At 46.8% G+C, this 13743-nt stretch overlaps 1 protein-coding gene across 2 annotated transcripts in view; it reads right to left on the bottom strand.

The window, feature by feature from the left end:
• Positions 1 to 13743, bottom strand: part of LOC147012126 (uncharacterized) — a 146445-nt gene that overhangs the window by 99096 nt on the left and 33606 nt on the right. The window lies entirely within an intron of this gene.

Here is a 13743-nt window from a genome sequence, read left to right as displayed (position 1 = left end):
AATGTCTTCTTCTTGCGTACGGAAGCTTAGCTGCCGGGGTAGCTCTCATTTCTTGGAAGCGAGACTGTGTCGCTGATGCAGTGCCCCTCTAACAGTACACACTGGTAATCATTTTGCCGACCTCGGAAGGATAACAGGTTGAGTCAACCCCCTGGTGTATTAATTCAGCGGCCAACGGGGCTTGAACTCAGGACCCTAGAATCCCAAGCCGCCACCCTAACCATTAAGCCAACACCAGGCTCCGCTACTCAATATATGCATCTTGTTGGCATATATTTGACAGGCCCGTAGGTGCAAACATGTATGGAAAGTTGGTAAACCTGATAAGTATTTCGGGGTAGACCATTTTCCAGTTAAGATTGGTCCATCGACTCCTAAAATTGACTGCTCTTGGAATTTCTTCTTACAATGGACTAATTTCTCTTAACAAGTTCATTCCATCCCATATTCAACTTCTCTGTACAAAACTGATCGGCCTCAACTACAGACATATCAGCTTCCTCCTCAACATAAGTAAAAAAACAATGGAGTCCATCATGGAAACCGACATCAGGTGTTATCTCTTCTCTATCTCGTTATTCTCTGAAAATGAGTTTGGCTTCTGCCCTGGCTATTCCAATCATGGATATGTTATTCCTTCTGACACTGCAGTGAGTCGATGGCCTGAACCTTCAGGGGGAAGGTAAAGGACATCTACCTGGATATCTAGACTTGTTTCTTGTTATTCAAGATTGCCTGGTGGTCGTCTGATTTCTAATATGAGCAGAAACAACGGGTGGCTAATGGTGGTGTCGTTTCCAATAATCTTTTCCTTCAAGCTGGAATTCCACAGGCAGTCTCAGGAGCTACGTTCGTCTTGATCTTTAACAATGATCGATCTGATTATCTTCTTCTTGCGTATGGAAGCTTGGCTGCCGGGTGGCTATCATTTTGTTGGGGCATGGCCGTGCTCCTATACCAGTACACTGGTACTCATTTCGCCAACCTCAGAAGGATGACAGGCTGAGTCAACCCCACCTGGTGTTAATTCAGTAGATAATTGGGCTCAAATTCAGGACCCTAATATTCCAAGCCAGCCACCCTAACTGCTAAGCCAAGACCAGGCTTATCTGATTATCTTGAAAGCCAACTTCACCACTTTGCTGATGACTCCATCCTATGCAGAACAGGACATTGCTGATGTGAAAGGCAGGCCACAGCTGAATTCTTATCATGAGATCTGGTCAAGATAGGCCACCTGTCAGATACCTGAGAACATGATGTCCAGTGGTGGCAAGTGTATGTGGGTGTGTGTGTGTCTTAATTATCCAATCCACTTCACTGTACAGCCACTCGATGATGTAATCCCTGCAAATCCTGTTTCATGATCTGTCATAACCTTTTGTGAGAGTTTTATATCTCTAAACTGACACCAAATATGTGCTGACTGGGCATGCTCCCAAGAGCTAAAGCATTCTTGAAATGCACCAAATTCATCACTGCACACAAGGTTTTCATACTGTATGTTGCTCCATTCAGTATGGCTTCCCTTTCTGGGCTACAACTGCTGCTTGTAATCTTGCTCCTGAAACAGTCAAAAACAAAGCCTTCTGGAATCTCAAGAAAGGAGACAGATTCACAGGCACTGTCACTGTCCTACAGGCAGCAAGTTGGAAGGGCTCTCTTTTATAAAACTTATAATTGAACTTGCTGCTCTCTTTCCTCTGCCCTTCCCTAACCACCACAGGTCAAAGTCGTTTCTCAACTTTTGCATGCTCACCCTGCTCAAAACTAGGCTGGTTACCCACTTCATTCATTTTTATCTCATCTGGAACGTTGCTCCAGGAAGCTAATGGGATGATGTGACGTCCGTCCATCAGTCTGTCCCGTCCGTCCAAAAACACTTGCAACTTCCCTGAAACTACACTCACGATTTTGGTGAAACTTTTCCACAACCTTCATCACCCGTGATGTACCAAAGTTTGTTCACGGCATTTAAAATAAATAAATAAATGATAAAAAACATCATAAAATAGGTATTTTCTTTCAAGAAGAAGAAAAAACAAGGACAAATGTGTCCAAGAGCCACGTCATAAAGGTTTTGTCTTCACCAGAAGAAGAAGAAGAACAACAACAACAAGAAGAACAAGAACAATGCGGAGCTCTCTTAGAGCCAGCGTTCGCAACAAGACGCGGCTAAAAAACATTACATATTTTGTGGTTCAGCCACAGCTACCAGTGGTTCCCTGGTTTTCTTATACAGCCACTACTCGCTTTGCCCAGGGGTATTGCCCCAATTTTTTACCTTATTCTCACGATTGTGAAATAGTGTCCCTGTGTTGGTCGTCTCATCCTCACAATAGTGTTTCAAATGCTCTGCCCTTCTTTACATCAAGTGCTCACTTATGCAAATGCACGTCCATCCCCTCTTCAACACATGCTAATTCTTTCACATTAAAGCCTTTTTGTATGAAAAGCAAGCCACATCGATTATCAGGGACATTGCAAGTGTGTAGGCTTCGGTAGCAATATGGAAGGCATCTATTCTGATTCCTATGCGCAAATTTTCACTTCTCTGTGTCAGCCTGTCTGAACCTTGGAGACGATCTGTCAAAACGAGAAGGGCACGCAGTCGAGCGCACACCTCTGCCAAGTAATGCCTGATCCATGAGAACATAGAGCCCAACACATTTTTGAGATATCATGCTATATATCGTTTTTTAACACTATCTCTCAATGATGAAGAATCAATTTTAAAAAATTATAGTCGTCGGATCTGGATTTGGATCTTCATCAAAATCGATTCAATTCGTCCTAGTCACACACCCAACCTGTCCACCAAGTTTCATCCCAATCCATCCAAAACTTTTTGAGATATTGTGCTATGTATAGTTTTTGGCCCGATCTCTCAATGGTGAAGAATCACTTTTAAAATTCTACTAGCCGGATCCGGATCTTCACGAAAATCTAATCAGTTCATCGTGTCCACGAAATTTCAAGCGAATCTGTCCACAACTTTTTGAGATATCCTGCACACAAACAAATAGACAGAGAGGGGTGAAAACATAACCTCCTTCACCTTCGGCGGCAGAGGTAATAAGGTCCACCAACACGACGGACATGACTCAATTCGATTTTGAGCCCTCAATTGTGCTTTGTTCATCATTATATTGTACTTATCTTGCACTCTTCTATATGACAGAAAACAAAACTTCAGGGATTTTGTCATTTGATTATAAACGAGGAGAATTACTTTGCAACAACAAATGTCCCCTACCGATACGATATTTTCTAAGTCCAAAAAGGGCATAACTGTGAAAAATAGACGCAACACTCTGAAACTCGAACTTGTTCTGCAATGCATCATGATAAAGCCATGTACCAAATTTCAGTTAAATATGTTAAAGGGTATGGGAAAAAAGTCTGAAAAACCACAGGTGAAACGGACAGATGGAGAGACGGACAGACGTAGAGCAAATCTGCAGTCCCTCCGGTGAAACCGGTAGGGAACCAACAAGCTAACAACTTCAAACACCTCATGTGGAGCATCTGTTATAAAGTATTCTTTGATGAAGATGACATTCTACACCCATCTCATCGACAAAATAAAGTAAAATGCTTGGGCCCCAATGAAGTGCTCTCAATTTTAGATGACAGAAATATTAGTTAATTGCAAAAAAAAAAAAAAAAACTAGAACGGCACCAAGTAGAGAGCATACGTCCACTAGGCTGAACAGTTTACATTTAGTATTCCGCCGATAGGCCAGATCTGCATCTGTACCTGAAGAAAAATCGAATTGGCTTGTTCTCGTCACCGACCCAACTCATCCACCAACTTTTGTTCAAATCCACCCACAACTTTTTGAGATATCATACTACATATCGTGTTTTTTTAAAAAGTGCAGATCCAGATCTTCACCAAAATTTAAACAATTCATCCTTGTCACACACCCAACCTGTCCATCAAGTTTTGTCCGAACCTGTCCAGAACTGCTTTCGATATCTTGCTCACAAACACACAAACACACAGGGGCGAAAACATAACCTCCGTCCACATAGGGTGGCGGAGATAATAAAAAAAAAAAATTCAAAGGTGTCTCAAGTGTACGTGGTGTTTCATAAAAAAACACAACCATATTAAAGTTATGTGAAAATTATTAATTTTTTAATGCAAAATGTTTTCTATTGTGAGTTTGTATGAAGCATCGTTTGGAGGAAAAACTGCAAACATCAGAGTCAGACTTAATTTTGAAGATGGCACGGACAATTGAACGAAGGATCTTTATTGTGGAGTCTTACTTTGCCACAAGATCATTTAAACAGACTCAAACATGGTTCAGAAAGAAGTTCGAGACCAGATTAGCCCCAGATAAGTCTGTTATTTTTCGACTGATAAAGAGGTTTAAGTCCCACGGGAGAGTACAAAATCTTAATTGCTCAAAGTCTGGTCGCCCGAGGACTGCAAGATCACGAGAAAACATTGAAGCGGCTTTGAGGAACCCCAGGAAATCGCTGTGTCCATCTCAAGAATTGAACTTATCTTTATCAAGTACACAAAGACTTCTGAAGCAGGAACTAAAAATGTAACCGTATCGCATACAAGTGAAGCAAACACTCACAGACAATGATAAACAACTTCGTTTGACGATGTGCGAATGGTTTGAGGAAAAAATGCGAAGGGATCCCAATTTTCTGAGTAATATGTAGTTTTCTGACGAGGACCGCTTTCGTTTAAGTGGTTGTGTCAACTGTAAAAAGAACGTGTTTTGGGGTTCTAGTTCTCCTGAGGAAGTTCTTGAAAGACCGTTGCACAGTCGGAGATGCACCAAATGAGTTGCCATAAGCAACTCTGGCATCATTGGACCTTTCTGGTTTCAAGATTAAGAAGGGAAATCGGTAACCATAACCACTGAACGGTAGTTGAAAGTTTATCCAGAAGTTCTAGGTTGCATTGGCGAGGAAGTGCCTCATCAATAGGGCTGTGAAATGGTTTCCGCAAGATGAGGCCACACCTCACACTTCCAACAGATCGATACAGGGGCTACAACAGAAATTCAATGATCGAATCGTCTCCAGGAGAGATGTTGAATGGGCGCTCCATTCTCTGGACTTGTATCTTTGGGGTCACTTGAAGGATAGAGTGTACCAGGGGAGACCCAAGACTATTGACAACCTCAAACATACTGTTACGGCTGTGGAAATTCGCATTACACCATAAAGGGCCATCAGGTGAGATATCTTCATAGGTACATGTGTAGTTAGCCCAAACCCGTTGTATAGAGGGGATTTATGCGATTCATCCGGGCTGCGACGCTTTGAGTTAGCCATTTTTTCTTTTCTGTCGTTATTTTGAACCAACCACGTCTCAACCGCCATCAGACAACAACCACCTTAACCACCATGCCAGCCATCGTCACCAATTACAACCACGCTCCAACCCGCAGACAACAACCACAACGCCAACCCTCACCACAGAAGACCCTCCAGCACCTTCGTCTTTACCTTCACGAATCCATCCCACATCATCGCTTCCACGGCCATTCCCGCACCACTTGTGAACACTGAACGTCGGGCTGTCTCGGGCCCGTTCGGCGATTGGTGCCGAATGCACCGAGCCGCGAGTGCGAATGGTGGCCATTCCGAGGGGAAAATTCGGATCAGAAATGCTTCACGCCCACTTCTCCTCCGTCCAATTGGCGAGCGCGGGGTGGCTTGGCCCTGCCTACAAGCGTGTGTATGTGAAGTCCGTATATGCAAATTTTAGGATCAGGAGAGGTTCACGCCCATTTTTGCCCGACCAATGGCTGACCGGGGGGCGGCGTGGCCCCGCCTCCAATCGCGTTCTGATCCTAAAATTTGCATATTGGCTGCTCCTGCCGCCTATAAAAAGGCGAGCGCAAAGCGAATTGGAGAGAGTTGGGTTTTGGAGTTGCTTGGAGAGTGTCATCGAGAGGTTGCTCTTGGGGACAAGGAGTGTTGGGTTGGCGGAGCTGAGTTGAGTGCGTGCGGTGGAACTGCAAGCAAGGGAGCTCGGGTCCGAGGCAGGAAGGATGGCGGTCGGCGACGAGGCTGCGGTGTGGGGGATCGCTCGTCTCGTCGCGGGACCCAAGCCAGCCAGCCACTCCCTCCCCCAGGGCATCAACAATTCCCCCTTTCCCCCCGCGCTGAGATAGTGCAAAAAGGGGGCCCCGTTCCCACCCCACCCCAAACGTGGTGCCAACAAAACCCGCCAAGGGGCACGGAGTCGGGGAACAGCGGCGCGGCCACATTTGCAGCTTGCCCGCCAACACGTCACGAGGACGCGGGTAAGACCTCCCCGGTCTCGTGGACCTGGCCGCTCATCCAGGTCACGCGCACATTTGGCCTACGGGCCTGTCTGCCTCCTTGTCTGTGAGGGTGGCTTCTTTCCTTTGCTTTTGTGTAAATGTGTGTTGGCACCGTCTGTGAAGTAAAACTGTATGTGTTGCCGTGTGTGCGCGTAGTCGGTTTTTAACTCTTACATTTGCTTTATGTGCATTTTGATTCTGTATGGCTGTATATACGTGCTTTCCGTGTGCCGGGAAATAAAATGCTTGCTTGTGAACTGTGCCCGTTTCGCTTCGTCTTTTCTTTATTGACCCTCCATCTCCATATCACGTAAGGGGTTCGTAGTGGGCGCAACATCCCGGTAATTAACCTGAACTGTCCAGGTCGACGACAACACCGCTCGGTTATCCCGATAGTACGGAATGGGCCGCCCAAGCGGCTCGTGTCCGGAGTCGACCTGCAGCGAGGTACGATCGCCCGGTTTACCATCCGAGTGGGTACTTAGGTAGGTCGAGTTTGGCGAACAACCCTATCCTATGCGGGTGGCCGATTGGCACGATTGTGGTGAGGTCGAAAGGCCCACCCATGACCAGCTCCCAGCGTTGGTCCGAGAGGGTCACGACAGAATTGTCCGTCCGGTGGGCGACGTGCCACGATTCGAGTTACGTGGCCGTTCGCACGCCGGCGGGCGCGAATTCGCAACAATACAATTGCCACCAAAATCAAAACGATTACGGTTCAGGAATGCAGCCGAGTTATCGACAATTTCACCAGGAGGACACATTTGTGCCTGCTGCAGCAGGGCAGTCATTTAGAACAAGTTTCCTGAACTGCCTTCTGAAATCACTAGTTTCATTTTTGTGTGTTACTTTATTCTACATATTACGAAGATTCTTATGTACAAATTTCATGTTGTTTCAATGGAAAATTTAAAAGTTTAACAACAACTTTGGGTGAGATTTTTGTATTGAAACACCCCGTACTTTTCCTGAAAATGTGTTTGCAGCACTATCAAAATCAACAAATGCAGGTGTCATTCATGGAGTAAAGGTTAACGTATGGCTGTAGTGAACATCCCATTATTATTCCACATAAACGAGGACATCTGACACCAGAGGCCATACGACGACGCGCTGTTCTGGCACATGCTCCCATACCTGACCTGACCTGGGACCAACAAGTGCCATCTGGGGCTGCAATCATGATGTCGTGACGGTGTTGTCACAGCGTTTGACCGGGTCAGAGAACTTCATTAATCACCTTCATAGAACTCCTGATCCCCAAGAATAATGGCGATACAATCTGGTTGTGATTGGTGGGGTGGAAGACAATGTGGATGGCACTTGGTGGTCCATGGTTGTGTAGCAATAGTTGTAATGGAACTCAATGTGGCTTCTTCACCAATCATAATTAGGGGTGGATCATTAACCGGAATGAAGCTGTACTGGCTTCAAAGTCTCGAAGTGGATGGAACAGCGATGTGTTTCCCCAACAAGCCGCAAAAAGGGTGAAACTAGTTGGTAGCTTCTCTTTTCATCTGCTTGATGACAGCATTTCCTCTTGGCATCTTTGCACTGCATGACACCCTTCTGGGGCTGCAGTCATGATGATATCATCACAGCGTTTGACCAGATTGGGTAACTTCATTTTCATATATATATATATATATATATATATATATATATATATATATATATATATATATATATATATATAGATATATATATATAGATATATATATATATAGATATATATATATATATAGATATTGTTGCGAATTCGCGCCCGCCGGCGTACGAGCGGCCACGTAACCCGAATCGCGGCACGTCGCCCACCGGACGGACAATTCCGTCGTGACCCTCTCGGACTAACACCGGGAACTAGTCACGGGTGGGCCTTTCGGCCTCACCACGATCGTGCCAATCGGCCCCCCGCGTGGGATAGGGTTGTTCGCCAAATTCGACCTACCTAAGTACCCACACGGAGGGTAGACCGGGCGATCGCACCTCGCCGCAGGTCGACCCCGGACACGAGCCACTTAAGCGACCCGTTCCGTACTATCGGGATAACCGAGCAGTGTTATCGTCAACCTCGACGGTTCCGATTAATTATCGGGCGTATTTAGCCCACTACCAAGTCTGGTGTTGGCTTAGTGGTTAGGGTGGCGGCTTGGGATCCAAAGGTCCTGAGTTCAAGCCCCGTTGGTTGCTGAATTAACACCAGGGGGTTGACTCAGCCTGTCATCCTTCTGAGGTCGGCGAAATGAGTACCAGTGTACTGGTCCCGGTGTATGCCCCGGTTAGAATAGGTGTACCATATCCCTGTGTGTCGTAAGAGGCGACCAGGGTTGGCGGCAGGAAGGGCATCCGGCCATAAAACATTGCCTCAAGAAAAAGCCAACCCCTGCACAGCAGGGAAAAATGGCTATAAAAACGGTCATTTCGCCCACTACCAACCCTTTACGTGAAGTAAGATGGAGATTCAATTAAAGAAAAGACGAAGCGAAACGGGAAAAACAGTTCAACATGATGCACATTTATTCCGCGGCAAACGGAAAGCACACATATACAATTACAACAATTATGCACCAAAAGCAATTGCAACAAAAGAAACACAATGCAGATCTACTACCGACTACGCGAGCACACGGCAACACTTACACAGTTTTACTTTACAGACAGCGCCGACAACACATATACTCAAAAGCAAAAGAAAAGGGCCACCCTCAACGACAAGGGGGCAGACGTGGTCCGTGGGCGCGAGACCAGGCGGAGCCCACCCGTCTTGTGATGAGCCGCAAATATGGCGGCGGTGCCCCGACTCCGCGCTCCTCCGCGGGTTTCGTTGGCACTGCTTGGAATGGGGTGGGAACGGGGCCCCCTTTTCGCACTATCTCAGCGCGGGGGGAAACAGGGGGGGGGGTTGTTGATGCTCTGGGGAAAGAGGATAGCTGGCTTGCTTGGGTCCCGCGACGAGCGACTCCACTGCGACCTCAACCGCGCTCCCGGCTTCACCTCTCTGCAGCTCCCCGACAGACTCCGAACCCCGACAGACTCCGACTCTCCTCCAGACCCGTCTTGACTGCTGCTGCCACACTCTGCTGCTGCCACACTTCGCCGCCGCCACACCTCTCCAACTCGCCCGAGCCCAAAACAGAAACTGCCTCCAACTGCTTCCGACCCAAAACAAACTCTCTGCCGCTGCCACACTTCGCCGCCGCCACACCTCTCCAACTCGCCCCAGCCCGAAACAGAAACTGACTGAATTCGCCCCGCGCTCGGCGCTTTATAGTACGGCAGGAGAATCCATATGCAAATTTCCGGATCAGGATGAGCTCGGGGGCGGAGCCACGCTCGCCCATTGGACGGAGGAAAAGTGGGAGTGAACCTCCCCTGATCCTCGAATTTGCATATATCGATTCTACTCTGACGTGCCTGGAGGCGGGGCCAAATCGCCCCGCGCTTAATGATTGGAGGGATCGGAAGTGGGCGTGTATCATTCCTGATCCGACTTTTCCTCGGAAAGGCCGCTTTTTGCACCCGCGGCTCAGCGCGCGTCCCGCACGAGGCCAGGACAGCCTGACGCTTGGTGCCCACAAGCGGTGCGGGAATGGCGGTAGAAGGAGGAGAGGTGAAGGTGGTGGAGGGTCTAAAGTGGCGGTCCCTGGCCACGGTGATGCGATGATTGCGAGAGCGAGTTGCGAAGGTAAAGGTCGTGGCTGTTGGCGTTGTTGTTGTTGTGAAGCGGCGTTGCGGTTGGTGGTTGTTGTTTGATGGCGGTTGAGACGTGGTTGGTTCAAAATAAAGATAGAACAGAAAAACGGCTATCTTAAAGGGTCGCAGCCAGAATGAATCACATTTATTCCCTCTAAACAACGGGTTTGGGCTAACTACACATGTACTTACAGATATATCTCACCTACGGGACCTGAATGGTGGTTTGCGAATTTCCTCAACCACAACACTATATATATATATATATATATATATATATATATATATATATATATATATATATATATATATATATATATATATATATATATATATATATATATAGTTGCGGGCCGGCGAGGTCGGGTGAGAAGACCACAAGGTGGGGGAAGCTACGTCGATTCCCACCAGACTCCCCGGAATTGTAGGCCGTCGCTCATGGATAATTCCGTGACGCCGCGGGTCGCTTAACCGACCGTGGACGCCAATAACTCAACTGCGTGACCGAGGGTCCTCCTGCCTATGGAATCGGATTACCTAATTAACTACGCGGTTTAACCACCGGGGAACCACGCCCTCAGTATGCCTTGTCTGAACCGGATCACTCTCCCGGATCGGATCACCTTTCCAGATCGGATGCAGCCGAGCGACACTGCCAAGGACGTACCGGCTAGAAAGAACGGACTGTTGGGTATCAAGAACCGGCTAAACCTGGATTCGAACCATGCTGGACCAATGAGGGAAAAGACAAAGGTGAGCTGGGAACATTTCTACAATTATTTATTTACAGCAAGTGAGGAAAAGCATGTGACACAACAAAGGTTTATTGGGTATGTAATGCAGGGAAAGAGAAGAGAGGTGTGGGGGGTGTGACAATTATACAAGCAACTTACTAAGCAGACACAATGCAGACTTGACGCGAGATTATTAACAGTAACAACAATTTGGATCTTCTCCAGGCTTACTTAACAGACAGGCGCCAACACACTCAGACACACACACACACAGAAAAAGAAACCCCAATGAAAAAGGACTTCTGCGGCCAGGGAGGGAGGGGGTTGAGGTTACAAAACAGCTTGTTTTTCAAACCAACCAACAGCTCAAACTCAAGACCTGGGCGTTTCGGCGGATGGATGCTCGGTGGTGCGGCACTCGACAATAGCCAAGTTGTTCTGGCCACAGCCGCACATGTGGAGATCGTGTTCTGAACAGGAGCTTGAATGGAGAAGGGAGGAGTCCAGAAGGCGAGGGTGGAGCAGTAGGCAGAGACCAGAAACAGGGGGCGGTTCGTCGATGCCGTGTGGGCGTGGACGAGGAACAGGAGGCGGGCCGTCGAGGTGAGACGTGGGCGGAGTCAAGAAGCAGGAACACTCCGCGTGAAGACACCCACACCGAACACACACAACAACCCTACACGGAGGATTTCTGTGTTTTATAAAGCCCAGAGGTCGGGGGAGGAGCCATGCCGAATTCGACGTCATTGCCTGAGTCGGCGATCCAACTGGTCCCTCACCCTCACGTGGTCCGCCATCCTGGGCCGGTTTTCGGCCAGATGCCGGTATAGCCCGCCTACTTGGGTGCAAAATCGTACATGACACGCCACACATGTCTGGCCTCAGGTAGTCGGTGGAAGCTCAAAGCGCCAGTCTACTCCATAGTGCACGTTGCGATTTTTCCTCCGAAGTGATCGTTGGTGAAGATACCGTGGCTTGTCATGCTGTGGTAAGTGAGACGAGGGGCAAGCGAGGCAGATTTACCTCAGAAAAGAAAAGGTGGGAATAAAATAAAAGGGAAAAATGATTTAATAATCCTAACTAATAGCCCATCACAATGCACTCCCTTGTCCTCCCACTACTCAAAAGGAAGGGGTCTATCTGCACGTATATTAATGGCATTACTGACTCGGGACAACTATCTGTTGTATGCATGCGGTTCCGAGAACCGCAACAATATATATATATATATATATATATATATATATATATATATATATATATATATATATATATATATATATATATATATATATATATATATATATATATATATATTTGTTATGAGGGATGGGATTCGAATCAGCGATTCCAATCCCACTCCTGACTACCAATGTCATGGGGGACAGGACAGCTGAGCCTATGTCCTATGCTGTCAAAGTGCTAATTGTGTGGGGAGAGGGGAGGGAAGGACAAGGGGACAGGGACCCTGTGTCCCGATGTAGCTCACTGGGCTGAAGCCCATAAACTAACTGAATGGTTTTGGAAGCTTGAACTTAAGGTTGAGCGCAAGGAGTAGAGTTGTAGACTGCCACATTAACAACTAAGGCAGCTTGTAACTTGAGCAGTGTTGTTTCTGAAACGTGTGTGTAAACTTCATGTGTGTGTTAATCTAAATGGATTTTTTTTTACAACACAGCAACACATGGAACAATGTCACAAAGTTAAACACAATTAATTGCAATCAATGTACTTACTACATCAAGGGATGGGGTACAGTGACGGCAAAAAGATACAAGAAGCAAGTCATACAAGGGCTCAACCGTAATGACGGACTTAATTACATCCAACACAGGCCACAAAACCGATACAAAAGGCCGATACAGCATCACACAAGCGGACCCTCTGTCTGACCCAGGGAAAGGAAAGGGAAACAAAAAGCAAGAGAGCACCATTTGCAGGGAATTTAACTAAAATGTGAGATAAGGAAAGGATGGGAGTTCCTGTTTGAAGGGGACCACCGGCATCTTCCTCCACACTGGTGTGAGCGGCTCTTGGCAGGAGAAAAAAAGAGAACGGACCAATCATGCCACTTTGCATCATTCTGACAGCTCCTCTTTAGTGCTCTCTGCAACTCTCCCCTTCATTCGTCCCCTCACAATCATGAGCAGCCGCTTTGAAGCAAGCCACCACTCACTGAGCAACACAGCTCCAGTCACTGTGGCTTCACTGGGCTAATTTCACCACCAGAACACCACTGCTTGCTTCTTCTTCCTCTTCTTTTTACAACTAAGCTTTATGGGGTGGTCGCATCCTTCATAAAACACAGCTTTTAACACAACACAACATACTACACAACACAGCTACATACAACACCAAATAAACTGACATTCAGATTAAAAAAAAATCTTCGTAAATGTTCCCTATAGCAGAACTCTATAATGGTGCTTGGTATGCAGCCTGTGGCTGCATTATTCCTGGAGGTGCGGCTGTGCCGCTGATGCAGTGCCCCCCCGTTACCAGTAAGCTGGTATTCATTTTGTCGACCTTGGAAGGGTCAACCCTCTTGGTGTTATTGAAACGGCATGACGGGAGCTCAAGCTCAAGACCCTAAGATATTAAGCCAGCCACCTTAACCGTTAAACCAACACCAGGCTTACAGAACTCAATGATGTGTGATTAATACCCCATGATGCATCCACAGTCCACACAGTATTCACAAATAAAAGAGGGGTTAGAGAACAATCTTTGGAAAACTTTAATTGATTAAAATAACTAAGGTAAAGGGATATCAAATCGAGAAGAGGAGGTAAGCCAGCCTGGTCGAGGAGGGGGCAGGGGAGGGAAAGGTAGGTTGTTGGTGGAAGTTCAAAGTACATGTAGCAGAGAAAGAGATGTACTGTATTGAAAAGATGGGTGGTTGGCGGAAAATATACAGCAATTTTATATGTAGATAAAATGTAGATGGCTGCAAATATTCAGGTGGGGTCATCTACAAAAACGTGTGTTTAAAATTCAATGTTTGCTCAATG

Source organism: Eptatretus burgeri, chromosome 15 (genome assembly GCF_056783735.1).
Source record: "Eptatretus burgeri isolate ZD-2024b chromosome 15, Ebu_testis_v1, whole genome shotgun sequence".
In the NCBI taxonomy this organism is placed as follows: Eukaryota; Metazoa; Chordata; class Myxini; order Myxiniformes; family Myxinidae; genus Eptatretus; species Eptatretus burgeri.
This window is presented reverse-complemented; position numbering and strand designations above follow the sequence as displayed.